The sequence below is a fragment of the Homarus americanus genome, unplaced genomic scaffold (assembly GCF_018991925.1).
Source record: "Homarus americanus isolate GMGI-L3 unplaced genomic scaffold, GMGI_Hamer_2.0 scaffold1024, whole genome shotgun sequence".
Classification (NCBI taxonomy): domain Eukaryota; kingdom Metazoa; phylum Arthropoda; class Malacostraca; order Decapoda; family Nephropidae; genus Homarus; species Homarus americanus.
In genome coordinates, this window is record NW_024715228.1 from 2,329,720 (window position 1) to 2,340,855 (window position 11,136).

The following is an 11,136-nucleotide window of genomic DNA, read 5'->3' on the forward strand; positions in this document are numbered from 1 at the left end:
CACCATCGGTATTACTTCGTTCAGTTACGTATTGCTTTGCGGCATTACGATCGGTGGAATTTTGTGGACGTCGGGCGTTAATAAACAGATGAACAGACAGACAGACAGACAGACAGACAGATTGAGCATATTAATAGACAGTATATAATCATTGTGAAAGGAATTTATTTGGACAGGAATACGGTAACTCCAGCTGATTCATAGACAGGTAACAGGCATGTTCAGGTGTGCTTACAACAGGTGTTACAAGTGTCCTTACAACAGGTGTTACAAGTGTCCTTACAACAGATTGTTACAGGTGTGCTTACAACAGGTGTTACAGGTGTGTGCTTACAACAGGTGTTACAGGTGTTAGCTTACAACAGGTGTTACAAGTGTCCTTACAACAGGTGTTACAAGTGTCCTTACAACAGGTGTTACAGGTGTGCTTACAACAAGGTGTTACAGGTGCTTACAACAGGTGTTACAGGTGTGCTTACAACAGGTGTTACAGGTGTGGTTACAACAGGTGTCGTTACACAGCAAAACATCTGTAGTTATATATCATTAACATTGAAACTTATGAGCTTTGGAAATATCTTTGTTGCTGACAACTGCTGACACTAATAAATCTTGTAGTTGACATCGTGACTTGTGTGACGGCAGGTAAAACACACACACACACACACACACACACACACACACACATATCGATGTCAAACATCGCCAAATTAACAAGGTCATTGGAGCCAAGATTTTTGAAGTTGCCGATAATTTGTTGACACAGGGCCAAAGGTTGGGGAGAAACTGGGAAGGGTCTCAATGAGGGGAGGAGGGAGGGTGAGGCTGGGAAGAGTCTCTATGGTTTGAATTGAATTGTAACAGTTTATTTAGCCAGAAAAATAGAGATACAAGAGTGGATAATAATAACACTATTAACATGGCTGAGCCAGTTGAGAACCTGAGCTCTCTTTGAGGCACCTGATATATACTATACATTTATCTCGAAGGAAGTATTATGTAACATTTAGTATCATCTGGAATAGTACAATAGCGTGGTAGTAATAAGTTACATCTCATAGTGTTACCGCGGTTATCACTTCAATATTTATTTATTTTTATTTATTATTTATTATTTTATTTTGTTTATTTTTTATTATTATTATTTTTGTTTGTTTTTTATTTATACATACATATACACATACATATACATATATACACACACACATATATATATATATATATATATATATATATATATATATGTATATATATATATATATATATATATATATACATATATATATATATACATACATTATATATATATATATATATATATATATATATATATATATATATATATATATATATATATATATATATATATATATACATACATACATATACACAGACATACATACATACATATACATATAAATTAGAGTGGAATTTAAAACATTAGTATAATGGGAGCAGTACAACCTGGTTTGTACGGTAATAAGGTTGAACAAGAGGTGGTTTGTCCCGAGTCTGTCTTGTACAGGACGTGAGTGCTTACCCCAGACCAGGCCCAGAGAGAGCCAGCCTTCTACTAGGGTAAATACACACGTCCGTCAGATAATAAATGTAAAAAAATATATGTAAATGGTAACAGTTAGATGTGTAAAACTGTTAATAACTGTTAGAGTATATATAGAATCTTTGTTTTTTCTATTAGATCCAAAGTTGTGTCTCCCTCCACTATATTTACAATGATAAGTGTGGATCAGAGCCGACAAAAGGTTGAGGACCACTGCTATAGTGTAATAGGTCAGGTCAGATGGTCCCAATTCTAATAGGTGTGAATCAATCTAACCTGACTTAACGATTGGGTTTAGGGCCGAGATCTGTTGGTACCTAACCTAGCCTAACCTAACCTAACTAACTAACCTAACTAACCTAACTAACCTAACTAACCTAACTTCTAACCTAATCTTACCCAACCTTACCTATCTTACCTAACCTAACCAACCAAATGGAAAAGTTTAACGTGTGGATATATGGGTGAATTCATGAGCCGGGGCGCCTTCATTACACAGTCGTCAACACGGATATAATTAGTATTCATTGAACCCGTGTGAAGCGAGGAATGTTAATATAGTCAGTCAGGTACACACGGCATTACACTCACTCAGCCCCGGTGGTTAGGTTGGGTTTGGTTAAGATTAGTTGGTTAGGTTTTATTAGGTTAGGATGTCTGTTATAATACCAGTCATCCTATACCAGTCACCAATATCCTTCACCACTTACAGTATCCTACGATAGTTATCTCACCTGTGTTAGTATCTAGACCATTTATACAGGATCTACGCCACTCTACTTGAATCAGTTCGCCCACCACCATCCATCACCCACCCACCATGCACGCAGCACCTACACCACCCCACCCACCCACATCATCACCCTACCCACCCACCAGCCCACCCACCACCCCACCACCCACCCACCTGCACACCACCAACCCACCCACCCTCCTACAGGAACACCCCAACCCACCCACCCACCCACCACCACCCCACCCACCCACCCACCCATCATGCCACCCATCTGCACCAGCATCCTACAGGTACACCCAGCCGTCACAACACTGCCACACACACACATCACATCAGCATCAACACTAGGTTCTCTCCTCCCACATACTGAGTAGTGATTTACAAATATTTTCTAAGTTTGGCATTTTTTATAATTCCGTCACCCCCCTTCCCTTCCACTCACTTACTCCCCTTCCATTCCCTCATACCCCTCTCCCTCCCTTGTTGTCTCTTACCTCCTCTCCTTCCCGAGCCCTCCTCTGAGTTCCTTCTTCCTCGTTCATTCTTTCCTTCCCTCTCATCCTCCCTCCTCTTTCCCATCGCACCCCCTCTCAAACCTTTACCCACTCCCTCCTTGTATCCCCTCACCCTCTCACTTCCTTACCGTCCTTCGCCTCCTTCACCCCCCTCACCCCTCACCCTCTCGCCCTTACCCTCCTTCGCCCTCCCCTCTCACCCTCTCGCCCCTCTCACCCCTTACCCTCCTTCGCCCTCCCCTCTCACCCCTTACCCTCCTTAGCCCTCCCTCTCCCTCTCATCCCTCTCACTTGCCACCCTCCTTCGTTCCCTCCCTCTCACCCCCTCACCCTCACCTCTCACTTCCACCGTCCTTCGCGCTCTCCCTCTCACCTCTCACCCCTTACCCTCCTTCGCCCTCCCCTCTCACCCCCTCAGCCCTCACCCCTCACCCCTTACCCTCCTTCGCCCTCCTTTCACCCCCCTCACCCTCCTTCGCCCTCCCCTCTCACCCCCTCACCCCTCACCCTCTCTGCCTCTTACCTCCTTCGCCCTCCTCTCACCCCCCTCACCCCTCTCACCTCCTTACCCTCCTTCGCCCTCCCTCTCACCCCCCTCACCCCTCACCCTCTCACCCCTTACCCTCCTTCGCCCTCCTCTCACCCCCCTCACCCATCACCCTCTCACCCCTTACCCTCCTTCGCCCTCCCTCTCCACCCCCTCACCCCTCACCCCCTCACCCTCACCCTCTCACCCCTTACCCTCCTTCGCCCTCCTCTCTCCACCCCCCCCTCACCCCTCTCACCCCCCTCACCCCTCTCCCCTCTCCCACCCCCCACCCACCTTCGTTCGCCCTCCCCTCTCACCCCCTCACCCCTCACCCTCTCACCCCCTTACCCTCCTTCACCCTCCCTTCTCCACCCTCTCACCCCTTACCTTCCTTCGCCCTCCCCCCTCACCCCCCTCACCCCTCACCATCTCACCCCCTTACCCTCCTTCGCCTCCCCTCAGCCCCCTCACCCTCCTGCTCTCCCGGTGTCGTGGTAGCCAGTGAAACCTCTCCCTGTTACCACGCCACCTCATGCCTATTTTATCTCGACAATTTACGTCTTTTCTCCAAAGTTTTTCAGCTGTTTTAAAACCTTCATGAAACCAAGTTAACAGGGTTGTGGTTTTATTTTATCTTAGGCGCGTGTGGGGGGTGGGTTATCTTCTTCGGTTGAGTGTGTGTTGTGAGGTGGTTGGTGTGTTGTGGTGGTTGAGTGTGTTGTGAGGTGGTTGAGGTTGTGTTGTGAGTGGTTGAGTACGTGTTGTGGTGGTTGAGTGTGTGTTGTGAGTGGTTGAGAGTGTGTTGTGGTGGTTGAGTGTGTTGTGAGGTGGTTGAGTGTGTTGTGAGGTGGTTGGAGTGTGTTGTGAGTGTTCAGTGTGTTGTGGTGGTTGAGTGTGTTGTGAGGTTGGTTGAGTGTGTTGTGGTGGCTGAGTGTGTTGTGGTGTTTGTGTTGTGAGGTGTTCGTGTGTTGTGAGGTGGTTGAGTGTGTTGTGAGGTGGTTGAGTTGTTGAGTGGTCGGTGTGTGTTGTGAGGTGGTGTGTGTGTGTGTGGTGGTCGAGGTGTGTTGTGAGGTGGTTGAGTGTGTTGTGAGGTGGTTGAGTGTGTTGTGAGGTGGTTGAGTGTGTGTTGTGAGGTGGTTGAGTGTGTTGTGAGGTGGTTGAGTGTGTTGTGGAGGTGGTTGAGTGTGTTGTGAGGTGGTTGAGTGTTGTGAGGTGTTCGAGTGTGTTGTGAGGTGGTTGAGTGTGTTGTGAGTGGTTGGGTGTGTTGGAGTGGTCGAGTGTGTTGTGAGGTGGTCGAGTGTGTTGTGAGGTGGTTGAGTGTGTTGTGAGGTGGTTGAGTGTGTTGTGAGGTGGTTGGGTGTGTTGTGAGTGTCGAGTGTGTTGTGAGGTGGTCGAGGTGTTGTGAGGTGGTTGAGTGTGTTGTGTGGTGGTTGGGTGTGGGTGGTCGAGTTGTGAGGTGGTTGGTTTGTGAGGTTGGTGTTGTGGGTGGTTGTGTTGTGGTGGTCAGTTGTTGAGGTGATTAAGTGTGTTTTAAAATGACTTTCCAATGAGTTCTAAAAATTCTTACCTGTAGTATTTTGAACTAACTTCTAAGTGTTTATAGACGAGTTATAAGGAATCATTTAACAGATAGAAAAGATATTCATGTCAGTAGCCACCTAACCTAACCTAACCTAACCTAACCTTACACAACCTAGCCCTAACACCTAACCTAACCTAACCTAACCTAACCTAACCTAACCTAACCTAACCTAACCTGACCTGTGTTCTCTATCAATAGTTTTATTTGGTTGAATTACATCACTTTAGGATCTATCTCTTTTTAATATTATTTTATTCTCATTTTAGATACAATTAAGGTCTGACTCTTATAATTTACCTACTTATAATCATTGTAGTGTCTATTAATAATTGACTTATAATTTATCTAATTACATTTTATACTTATAATTTATGTACTTATAATTTTTGCAGTGTCTTTTATTCAGTCGTAATTACTTAACCTTGCCAATGACGTTTAAACCCGGGGTCAGGAACATACCACCCCCTGACTATCCCCCTAGCTAACCCCTGGCTACCCCCTCCCCAGGCTCCTAAAAAGCACAAAAGGACCAACCTATTTCATGGGTATTCGATGTATAATGATGGAAATTGGCCAATTCTTTTGTGCACTTAGTCTGGTGGATAGTAGTCCCCCTCTACCTCCCTCCCTCCCTCTCTCTCTCCCTCCTCCCTCCCTCCCTCTCTCCTCTCTCCCTTAACGAATCATATCTCTCATATTATAGATTCTCTCTCTCTCTCTCTCTCTCTCTCTCTCTCTCTCTCTTTCTCTCTCTCTCTCTCTCTCTCTCTCTCTCTCTCTCTCTCTCTCTCTCTCTCTCTACATCTGTCATGAGGTGAGGATTATCGGCCCTAAAGTTCCTGTCCTCCAACTTTTCTCTTCCATCATCATCATCATCACACCTTCAGTAGTTCCCGGCGCCTTCTGTGTCATTGTTCACACCTTTCTTTCTTTCTTTCTTTCTTTCTTTCTTTCTTTCTTTCATTGTATTATAAAAAGATTATAAACTATTCTATTTATTGTAAACCATAATAATAATAATAATAATAATAATAATAATAATAATAATAATAATAATTTAGACCGCGACATTTCCTAGTTTTTTTAGGCCGGTGTTATGTCGTGATGAGCATCCCTCAGGCGGAGTTAACTTGAATCTATGTAAATTTCACCTGGCAAGTCCTAATACCTAACGTAATTTTACCTGCATAATTTACCTTAGTTCATTAGTAGAAGCTGGAGGAGGAGGGAGGAGGAGGGTAGGGAAGGGGAGGAGGAGAAGGGGGAAGGAGGAGGAGGAGGACCACCAGAGGATTGGTTTAACGTGACCTCCATATGTTGTGCCACTGAGAACTCGCTACCACCTAGAACCTAACCTAACCTAACTGTAGGTTATTTTGTATATGTGCCTTACGGAATCAGAAAAATATTATTGCGGTGACGTACGTGTGTGTGTGTGTAAGAGAGATAATTGTTAACTAATTGTTTTGTAAAGTGCGGAATTAAGTCTACGGATCTGTCCCATAAGATTTCATTTACTATTACGCTTTGAGGCTATTCTTACTCTTTATCTCTCCTCTGTCTGTCTGTCTGTCTCGTTACGGGTATGTGATATATTACGGTTAGAGTAAGTTAACATTAGGGAGGTAAGAACGAGTGTGAGTAAACATTGGAAAGGAGGGAAAGTCTTATCAGGGGAGAGTCTTATCAAGGGAGAGTCTTATCAGGGGAGAGTCTTATCAGGGGAGAATCAATCATATCTAGGGTAGGATTTAGGGGGGAGTGGCAACGTAATTATCATTTTAACGACCTGGAAACTTGTGTCATTATATCGTAAAAGAGCCGAGTTGCCTGAGGCCATCACGAGGTGGTGGTAAGTGGTGGTGGTGGTGGTGGTTGTTGGTGGTGGTGATGAATAATGCTGGTGATAGGGGTAATGGTAAGTGTTGGTGGTGGGGGTTACACCACAATAACACAGGTAATTAAGACGCACTACAATAACAAAGTAATTAAGACGCACTACAATAACACAGGTAATTAAGACGCACCACAATAACAAAAGTATGAAGAACAACTCGGAGATAAACATTATGTAAAATACCTCAATGAGAGAACTGCATAAAAACACAGCAGTAATTTTTTCTTCTTTCTCCTGCAGGTCATGACAGCGAGGCGTGTGAGGAGGGGGCGGTCGTGCCCTCGGCTCCGCCCATGGAGCACATGGACCACTTCACCGGCTACGAGCAGCTCTCCTTCGAGGCAGGTCAGTACACCCGCTCTCTGTCACGTAGGCGACCCTCTTGTTGTGCCTCAAGTTAGACCAGGTAGAAGGTGACTTTCTTGAGGAACCTACAGTGAAGTTAGGTTAGGTTAGGTTAGCAGAGGAACCTAAAAGTATGACGTTTGTAGCTGAATTTACAGAGGTACCTACAACGAGGCCAGGGAAGTAGTTGACTATTAGATGTCTTTTGGATTAGTTAATAGTTTCTTTTGACTTCAGATGACTTTCATATTCATTGAGGAATTTGTTCAGAGTTCCCTTGATTTTGTCGAATGTTTGGTTACCACATCGATCACTACATAGTGTTACTCGGCAACAGGTTGATAAGGACAGTTTTGATATGTAAACAAAGACTCTTCCTTATTTATATATATCTTATGAAACATGTCTCTTGTGTAATACCTTAACCTCATTAACGAAAGGTAAGTTTTGTGTCAATAATGTTCTTGAATGTTCACGGGTAGTTTCGCTGATATGTAGAACAGGAAAAAATATATATGAACTTTATGAACTTGTAGTAACCTTTAAATCTCATTCTTTTAAATAACTTTTACGTTGTGTTGAAGTTTTATTGACAAAGTGTGTGTGTGTGGTGGTGCAACATAAAGGAGTCTGCCACTAAACCTTGTCCTCACCCACCCTCTCCATTAGGTCCCGTTTTCTTATACAGGAATGATCAAGTGTGTAGAAGAAAACGTTGATTCTCGAGTTCTTATTTCAGGGAGGACTGTAGATACTGATATAAGCGCGGCTTCTTATAGGTCACATCACTCTTCTTTGTACCATAGTGGCGGTGTTTTACTTAATAAATTAGATTGGGCTTTTGTTTTTGCCACAGTAATATTTTTTTGTTTAGGATTTACAAGTATTTACTTAAACTGTAATATTAGTTAGCCTTAAGTTATTAAGTTTGTGGCAGTAAGAGTCCGGACGAAGTAAGCCATTCGTAAATGAATGATCACGACTGACTGATCATATGAACCCCACCCTTAATATATCCAAATGCTAGTTGACCTATTCCATCATAATCTAACCATTAGAGTTGAGGTCCAGTCTTAATTCTTTCCAGTCCTAATGAATACCTTTTATAATGGATTGGGTTTGTTACTCCTTGCTGGGATTGAGTCCATAATACAACCTGGACTCTACTTCCTGCTATTTACACACTGAAGCATTACCACCATCCGACACACACACACACACACACCCTCGTTGACGCTCCCTCACCCTGAAAAATCCTCGACCGGCCTGAGAGGATGAGCTCACCCTGCCAGCAGTGTGTTGACTAAGGTGTTGATGTACTCCAGGTATTAACTCTGTGTACATAGTGATCTATATTGGCTGTGTTGTTAACCTAGTAAATAGTTGTGTGTTTAGAGAGAGCGAGAGAGATGGTAAAATCGCCATTGCAATTTTACGCTGACTCAGGATGTATATAGACAATGCAGGTATACGGTTTGGCGTATAGGTATAGAGGAAGTGGTATTGACACAAGTGGATAAGAAAGGACGATTACACACATCAGTTAAGTCTGTGTTCAAAAGGTAAAAATTTTTCTGCCACTCGAGACCTTCAAAGAAAACGAAACATATTGAGGGAAAATTTAGTTTTAGGGCCAACTCAAGTTAGTAGAGGAAGTCTGCCTTTTCTCACAACCTACCCATTACTTTCTTACTTTTAACTTTTCCTGGATTTTCACTTAATGTTGTGGCAGAAGTCTGTAGGTTACTTGCTGTAGTGGATTAAACAAAAGGAATAAAATAAACTGTAGAGATTCTGAATGGTAAACACAAACGTTACTCTAATTGTTAAGTACACTGATAGGTTTTCCAGGACACAGGATTACATAAACAGTGTATCGAGGAGAAAGATGCAGTGTAAAGCGTCGTAGAGTTTCATTCCTAAAAGGATAACAAAAGATATTGGTTTTAGCTTTTATATAAGAGTAAGTTAGAGAAAACGGTAATTAGACTTAATCATATGTGAAATGACGGGCCTTACATACATGCATACATACATACATACATACATACATACATACATACATACATACATACATACATACATACATACATACATAAGAAAATATTGATTGGACTTTATACCCGTTGCTACTGTTGACCTCACCTTACCTTTGGTCATTACGGTGTACTCTAATTTAATGACTTAATTAACATATATTTGTGCCAGGTGGAGGGTAACGAGGCGACACTAATAACCCTATTAATGACACCCCGTTGATCACCCTCGGTCCCTCCCCATTCTCTCCTCCTTCCTCTCCTCCTCTCCCCCTCTCCTCTCCCCCCTTCTCTCCTACCCCTCTCTCCTTCTCCCTCCCGCCCTCCCTATCCTTCCTCCTCTTCTGACTAAATTAACCCAATCTATTTGATAAATCATCTAAATTGATTAGGATAATTACGCCTTCTATAAACACTATGACATTTTTATTACTCGGCCGTATAAATATTTTCCTCCTTGTTTATTTATTTGGTTTTATTTTGTTTGTTTGAGTTTAATGATTAGTTATTTATTATAATTTTATTAATTTATCATTTTCACATTCTCTCAACACCTCTACAACACATTACTCCTGCAACACCCTCCACAACACACACCCTCAACAACACACACCACAATACAACTCCTGAACACACGCCCGCAATACAGTGTTATATAACCCCCCCACCCTTACCCTCTGACAATACTACTCTTGGATGGTCGACTTTTCCATTGTTTTGTGGCCCTGGCGCGGCTCTTATGTAAATTGGGTCTCATTTGTTACCTCAGAGTGGGAGATGGTCAGCGAGGGCGCCATCTTTTGTGGAATGGCAAAAAACCTGCCATTAGAGGAGCCATCTGTTAGTGGGAGGGTGAACTAGTGGTCCTTAGTGACGCCATCTGTTAATGGAAGGGTGAGCTAGTGTTCCTTAGTGACGCCATCTGTTAGAGGGAGGGTGAACTGGTAGTCGTTAGTGGCGCCATCTGTTAATGGGAGAGTGAACGAGTAAGCCTGGCCTTAGTGGCGCCATCTGTTAGTGGGATGGTTAACTAGTGGTCCTTATTGGCGCCATCTGTTAGTGGAAAAATTAACTAATTGCAGATATCGCAATCCTCATATATTTTTTTATATTCTTATAAGATCATATAAATATCCTTTGTAGCAGAAATTTCTACTTTTTTCCTGTTTTTGACAAGAAACGGGAATTTGTTTTTTTGTCACTTCCTCTCCGCCAAACACGATGAAAAGAAGTATATTTTTCCTCCACGTTTGAGATGCTAAGCTAGATGTATGACCCTGAACAAGGTTTATTATTCCCTCCCTGCTGCTAGTAACGGAGGGGTGTTTTTCCCTACTTCTGTCCATGCCTGCGTTTGTGTCTGTCTGTGTCATTAAATTATATCAACAGCGGTTAAATATTTTCGACTGAAGTTTGTTTGGTAAATAAACCTAATGACTGCCAATGAGTGATTACATTTTGATTGAAAATTGTCCCCAAAAGTCAAATAATTGGAGAACAAAATCAGTTGGATGCGGATGTGGCGAGAGGGGGGGGGTGAGAGGAGGGCGGTTGGTGATTGCCCTGCCAGTAGCGCCCGGCCGGAAGTGTCGTTCATTGGTAGTTTCTTGTTTTATAATCAAAATGTTTACGTCCTGTTTCTGCTAAGTATAGTACAAGGATTTAAAACTTTGTCAGAACTTTAATAAAGGTATCATTGGTGGCGCCATCTATGAGCTGGAGGGTGAAGTATGGCATAAATGGCGCCATCTGTTATTGGGAGGATGAACTATGACAAAAGGGGCGCCATCTGTTATTGGGAGGATGAACTATGAGAAAAGGGGCGCCATCTGTTAGTAGAAAAGTAAATTAGCTAACACCACTATCCCGTTACCTTGCGTTTAGTGTTAGCGAAAGCAGGAATAGCGAATGAGAAAGAGAATTGCAGGGATAAAG